The 7149-nt window shown below is 40.9% G+C and overlaps 1 protein-coding gene across 1 annotated transcript in view; it reads right to left on the reverse strand.

Moving 5' to 3' along the window:
• Positions 1-7149, reverse strand: part of AJAP1 (adherens junctions associated protein 1) — a 176870-nt gene that overhangs the window by 5509 nt on the left and 164212 nt on the right. The gene's annotated exons all lie outside the window — the stretch shown is intronic.

A 7149-nucleotide genomic window follows, 5' to 3' on the forward strand; every position in this document is an offset into this window, starting at 1 on the left:
TATACACAAAAATAATCCAGACACAAATATAGCAGACTGGGCAAATCCTGCCAACTCACCAGAACACTGCACAAATAAACTAAGGTTTTACATTCAAAGTAAATATGTGCAGAGTGATTTAAAACCCCACAAGCCAGCTGACATGACAGGAAAGGATAACACTGACACGGTTCAGGAAATATTAAATATTTTTCCTATTTGGAAACTGGAAGGAAAACTTGACACTGGTGAAGGATGAGAGGGTCAGGTTATATCCACAGGGAGGTTAACAGTAAACTAGTTATCATTAAAGCTAAACTCCAGGCAGATATGTAAAGTACACATCCACCTTTTTAAAAAAAAATACCCCAGCCCCCCTCCCTAGCCCAGTTAACACATCTAGCAGTGTTGCCAATCCACCTTATTCTCCCCAGATACGTTCTTACCTCCTCTGACTCCTGCATTGTTTGCAGCCTGGCCAGTAAAAACCTAGTGCCTGACTGTTTTCTGGTAAAAGCAGCATATTAGCCAAAATTAACAAGATTAAAATGAATACCTTGTGAAAAGACAGAACATAGCCAGCTACTGCTGCATTATTCACCTTCAATTAAGAGATTTCCCCCGCAGTACTTTTTTTTGCCATTAGATGTCCTCGGTCTGATGGCCAGCATCATTCAACCCACTCCCTCTAAACCCTGGAGCCCCTCTAGCCTGTGACTGGGCAGTGAAAGGAGAAGCAGTACAGTGATGAGCTCTTCTTTCTTTTACTCTGCTTTCTCTTCCTATCAGCATGCTTCTTAACTGACTGGCTCCTTGTGCTGCTTCCTGCTCTCCCACTCTGAAATCTGTTGTACAGAAAATGCAAGAGGCTGATACCAGGTCAAATTCAGGTACTTACACTGCTTGCATTTAAAATAAATATTTAATGATATATCAATGATTCCAGAGCTGCATTAATCTGTGTCTTTTATATCTGCGTTCAACTTCAAGGCTTACTGGGGTAAATGTCAAATGCTGGTGATGAACTCAGTACTTAAAGTGACACTAAACTCAGGAGTTAAATCTTAAAAACACATTCAAGCACCCCAACTATTACCATAAATTAGGGCTGCGGAAATTAACGATTAATTCCTCGATTAACCGTAAACAAATTTTGATCGATTATAATGTTTTTGATCAGTAATCACCTCTCCGCCGGCTTCCGGGTTTTACCCTGGAGTTCCGTCGGAGATCCGGTGACGACATCGACATCACCGGACTCCTCCCCCCTGCCCTTCGTTAGCCAACGAGAGACTAACGAGGGAGAGGAGGAAATCCAGCAGCAGGTCTTATTGGCTGAAGAGGCATATGTTCACAATCCCAACCCCACAACATAGTCTGCTTGGGGGCCTATTGTGCAGACAGACGACTTCAGTGTGGGATGTAAACAAACACATTGTTCCATAATATGGAGTAATGAAGCTTTGACTCATTTATACCAGCTTGCCATCTTCCAGGCATAAAAAAGGCTTCTATTGATATTATAGACTTTCTTTAAAGAGATTGAAGTTTTGAAATCTTTTCAATAGCTCCGAGTGGAATTCAAGCTTAATAAATCTTTCTATCAATACCTGCAGATTTTTACCTTTTTTTAAATTTCTTTGAGTGGCCCTGTCCCCATTACCATTGTTGCTTAGACAGGAATTCTGTATGTGCGTTATAATTAATTGGTTAAAAAAAATTCAGATTAATTTAACATGAAAATTTTAATCAGTAACAGCCCTACTATAAATGTATCTTAGTTGTGTATCACTCAGCTGTAGATCCTCAAATCATCTCTGAATTGGTGCTGACACTGTCCTTCCATCTGGAGGGGGGCTACTTTTGTTCTCCATGGTCCCTGTGTGTGTTGTAAAGTAGCCACCAAGCTCCAAGCTCACTCCTGTGATGAACTACAATCTCAATACATATTTGTCAACTAGACATGAGATTGTAGTCCATCACGGGAGTGAGCTTGGAGTGGTGACTACTTTACAACACATACAGGGACCATGGGGAACAAAAGTAGCCCCCCTCCAGAAGGAAGGACAGTGTCAGCACCAATTAAGAGATGAGTTAAGGATCTACAGCTGAATGATACACAACTAAGATACATTTATGGTAGGGCTGTTACTGTTAATTTCTGTTAATAGTTAAGGTACTTGAATGTATTTTTAATATTTAACTCCTGAGTTCAGTGTCACTTTAAAGGCATAGGGACATATCAGGGGCGGACTGGGCCGGGGGGCAGGGTGGCAATTGCCCCCGGGCCTCTGTGCTGCTTTTAAAAACGGCCGCTACCCGCGGCCGTCAGGGGGCACGTCATTGGCCCCGCTAATAGAGTTTTACGGCCGCCGGTGCAGTGGCTCCCTCCGCCGCCACTTAGAGTACAGAGCCGCTACAGATGCGGCTCTGTCTATACACGGCGGCCGATCGCTCCTCTAGGCTGACCTCTGGAGGCCCCGCGGGCGGCCCTGTAAAGTGCCTGATTAGATCCAGCCAGCGCGGATCGCATCGGTATGCGATCCGGGCTGGCTGGATCAGGCACTGTAGAGGGCAGCCCGCGGGGGCCTCATGTACTTGCCCCCTGGGCTAAAAGTTGCCAGTCAGCCCCTGGGACATATACAATGTACAATATAGATACATAGAAGGGAGGTACTGGCACAAAGTAGCATGGAGAACATGGACCTGGTTGTGCTTACACAGTAACATTGAATGGAACAGACGCATTTACAGGGTATTCAGATGAAAAAGTCTAGCAACTACTTTTCTGTTATTGTAGAACTGATGCTTCATTTAGATGCAGTGCACCTTTTTCAGGATATATATATGATTAAAATATAATTATGCTGTATAATATGGCATGGTTACATCACCTGGACATTTTATATTCAAATATTTCTAATATTTGAATAATAATAAAGTTTTCCTTTTTTAATTAGAGCAAACCAAAAACTTGGCTTACTAATGGGAGCGATGCTGACAGAATTTTTTACATCACTGTCCGTGCAAATGGAGCATTTGAGGTTATGCGGCGACATTTGATTTGGAGATTGGTGGGAAAGTTTCCCTCTGATTCCCCCAACAGCTGTCTGCAGATCACATCTCTGTGTCCTGACTTTTCGGCAGCAGCAAGGTGTTAAAAGCTGTCAAATCAAGTCTGTCCTCCCAGCCTGCGCTCCACAGCAGGAGCGGAAAGGTGAACCACATTCAGCAGAAGTTACAGGTGCAAAATGAGGCTTGTTTTTTGTTTGTGGAAGTAACGGGGAACACATTTTACTTTATATTTCAATTTTCACTTTATATATGACAGTGGGGAAATCTCTCTCCACGCTCCACCTGTCTGCCAAGGACACTGTGGAGCAATCTTAAACGTCTTGCAGACACCATCGATTTTCTTAAGGTGTAGACCATTTTCTTTTTGCAAATAAATGTTCTCTTACTGAATATGCTTTGCAAATGAATGTTCACTGAGTAAATTCTGATTTTCAATCATCCAATCATATGCAAGCAAAAATCCAGTTTTTGGGTTTCTTATTTCCCTAGCACATGATTGGGTATTCAAAGTATATACAGTTTCATCTTATTTATTAGTCTAAGGCAATCCTGTGTTTTCTATTCCTGTTATGTACTGATGGTAAAGAAGAAAAAAAAGTAACATTCAGCAAAGAGAGGGCCCTTTCAAGGAGATTTGAGGGCTACGTTGAAGATAAACACTAAATCTTAAAAATGCATTTAATTACCTTAATAATAATTATTATTATTTGTGCATCTTTTGGCTGTGATCCTCAAATCATCTCTGAATTCATGCTGACACTGTCCTTCCTTCTGGAGGGTGGCTACTTTTCTTCCTATAGTTCCTGTTTGTAATGTACAGTAGTCTCCACTCCAAGCTCACTCCTGTGATAGACTATAGCTTCAATACAAATTAGCTAACTGAACGTGAGATTGTAGTCCATCGAGGGAGTGAGCTTGTAGTGTTGGCTACTTTACAACACACACAGGGTTCATGGAGAACAAAAACAGCCGCCCTCCAGAAGGAAGGACAGTGTCAGCACCGATTCAGAGATGATTTGAGGATCTAAAGCTGAGTAATACACAAATAAGGTACATTTTTTTAACAGTTAAGGTGCTTGAATACATTTTTAAGATTTTCCTGAGTTTAGGGTCACTTTAAATTGTAGGTTAGGGGATGTATGAAAGCTGTATGTGGTGTTATGTAACAGCATGATGTTCACAGGCAGGCCTAGAGAGGAGGAAGGGGGAGAAGAAGGTATATTAGTAATTGTTACTGCTCTGCGTCTAGGAGGTAGGTGTGGAAGGTTTTGTCAGTCAGTCAATTGTATGCTGGGTGTGACTGTATTGGTCAGCCACCCTGGGAAATAAAATGGACTCATGCCCTACCTCCAGTTTATGTGGCCCTACCACCATAGTGCAGAACCTGCTCGCCCCCTGCTACTGCCACATGCAGGCCTCTGCCTCTTGTTTTGAACCTCACACAGTAGTATTTTTGGGGAGGTGATGCAGCAATGCGGCAGCTCCAACAATTGCTAAGCAACAAGTGTATGCTGCACATCCAGAACTTAAAAAAAGACAAATAACAAAATTAATCTCCCCCCCCAAAAAAAAACAACAATATATATATAAAAAAAACAAAAAAACTATTTTTTAACCCTAGAAGAAAATAAAATTGAAAACTGTAAGATAAAAGACCCTAATAAATCACAAAAGAAACAAAAAGCTGAAATGGGGTGACACCGAAGCTAGCAAGCAAACACACTTGTTGCTGATACCAAAAATAGAGTCCTAAAAAGGACAGTTAGGGCTATGGAACTGTGAACACAGGAGGGACCATAAGGATGTGTAGCTCACTACACTGAAATCTACTATATAGCACAATATAACACTTTATAGCAAAGTATCATTCCCAATACAGATTTGTCAGTTTTCTCTAACCCGTTCCAGCACACACTGACAATATGGCTTCTGGGAGAGCACGTTTTTATAGGGAGGGTTGAAGTTGAATTTCTTATTGACTCTTAGGGACCCATATGACCAGGGACGAGGGTTATGCAGTGTATTATGGGTTCATAAAATTCAGAGTTTGACTAAAACAGTGAAATCGTGAGACCCACCTCAAACCCAAGGTAGCTTGGAATCCAAACCTCATCCCCAACTGTGTCTCATCTAGGACACCCTACTGTATATAAAATGTAACCGTATTTTAACCAGAACACTGTATGTAGATTGTAACTCTGTCCTAATTTGAACACCATAGTTAGAACGTAGCCATGTTTTAACCTGGACATTGTTTGTAGAAAGTAACTGTGCCTTATACTGGACACCATGTGCAGCTATGTCCTGTACTAGACATGGTATGTAGAATGTAGCTGTATTCTATACTGGACATGTCTGTAAACAAAAAGGCAAGGCACCTGGACTTTCACTGGTCATCTAACCAGCTTTCTCAATTCAGATTTGAGAAAGCTGGTTAGATGACCAGTGAAACGTCTTCAATAAAAATATAGCAAGTCCAGTTGCCTTGACTTATTTTTTACAGATATACCATGACTTGGATGAATGAGAACCTTCACAGACATATACTGGACATGGTATGTAGAACGTAGTTGTGTCCTATACTGCCATACCCCCAGCTCAGACTGCTAATGTGGAAAGGCTGATATGATATTTACAGTTTTGGCAATTATGGCATTTTAGAAAAAATATTACTGAAATAAGTTCATTTATAAGGTATTTTAAACATGCTACAGTCTATTTAAGATAAATGTATCCTGGTAAAACTTAGGTGACAAATACAATGGATTTTAGGACTAAGGGGATCCAGAGTTCTGTACAAGGTTTATCAAAGCGTGTAAGAATGCTCCTGAAGTGCCAGGGGATGGTCTAGGAACTGGCCATTCTTACAATGTGTCACCATCTTCATATTACAAATACTGACAGCACAATTCCCTACCATCCATTTATTATTGATGACTGTCACTTTTATTTCAACAGCAAGAGAACCATAACAGACAACAAAACTCTAAAATCGAAACTTGAAGATCCCCTATAGGAATTGTTTCCATCAAAACTGATCAGACACTACACATGTAATCTCAGAGGAACCCTTTCTTTAAAAAAAAAAATAGAACTGTTTGTGTGGTCTCATGATGTTAACAGATACTCTCATGTAAAAGCTTTAAAATATTAGGAGCTGCATGTTACCACTCCTCTGCAGATGTTATCACATGAAAGGTGGGGTTTCATTAAATCCCCCAAAAGTCTCATGAATGAGCAATCAGTCAGCTACCAATCTTCTCCCACCCATGTCTATTGATGTGACTTATCTCTAAAGCTGAACACACGGTACAAACTGATTGTAGTAACTCATTTGGATTGTAAGCCCTCAGGGCCAGGGCCCTCCTTACCATCTTGTCTTGCATTTTTTTGTGATTGTAATGTCTTCCTTATGTTGTAAAGCGCTGCACAAACTGTTGGCGCTATATAAATCCTGTATAATAATTTACATTTAGCAATAACTATCTAGTGCAAAACCCCAATATCAACTGCGGTCCAAGTTTTATTTCAGCTTTTTTTAATAGTAATAGAACTAAGTACACCAATTATCCAAAGATTGTCAATTGAAGGTGCATAATAAACAATGACAGCGGGCTTACTATTCATCGCCTTTCAGGGGGGTGGTTTGCTGTGGGCAGACTGGAAGCCTTGTGATCTTGGAAGGGTCAATTTTATAGCATTATTGTAGCACTGACATCTTTACTCAAGAGTGTTACATTTCCCCAGCAGGCAGTGCTTCTGTAAGTACAATAAAGACGTACTGTATGCATTCTCTGTCGTCTATGTCAGGACAAAAGGTGGTGACAGGAGGGTCGATTTCCTGAACTGAGACTTCTCTCACTCCCATGGGGAAACACCAGGGGTGACCAAAGGCTCACTGTCTGGCAGTATCATGCACCAGTGGTTTGGGATGGGGGTCTCTATTTGTGAGGATAATTTCTCACAAGACACATGCCTTCTGTCCCCTGATATGGGATACAAAACACAAATACACTGAAAGCATTCAGAAATAAAGGCCAAATTGTATACATAGGACATTTTTTTACATTGTTGTTATTTTTTTAATGATGTTAA

This window comes from Nanorana parkeri, unplaced genomic scaffold, assembly GCF_000935625.1.
Source record: "Nanorana parkeri isolate BGI_ZX_2015 unplaced genomic scaffold, ASM93562v1 scaffold721, whole genome shotgun sequence".
NCBI classification, from domain to species: Eukaryota; Metazoa; Chordata; class Amphibia; order Anura; family Dicroglossidae; genus Nanorana; species Nanorana parkeri.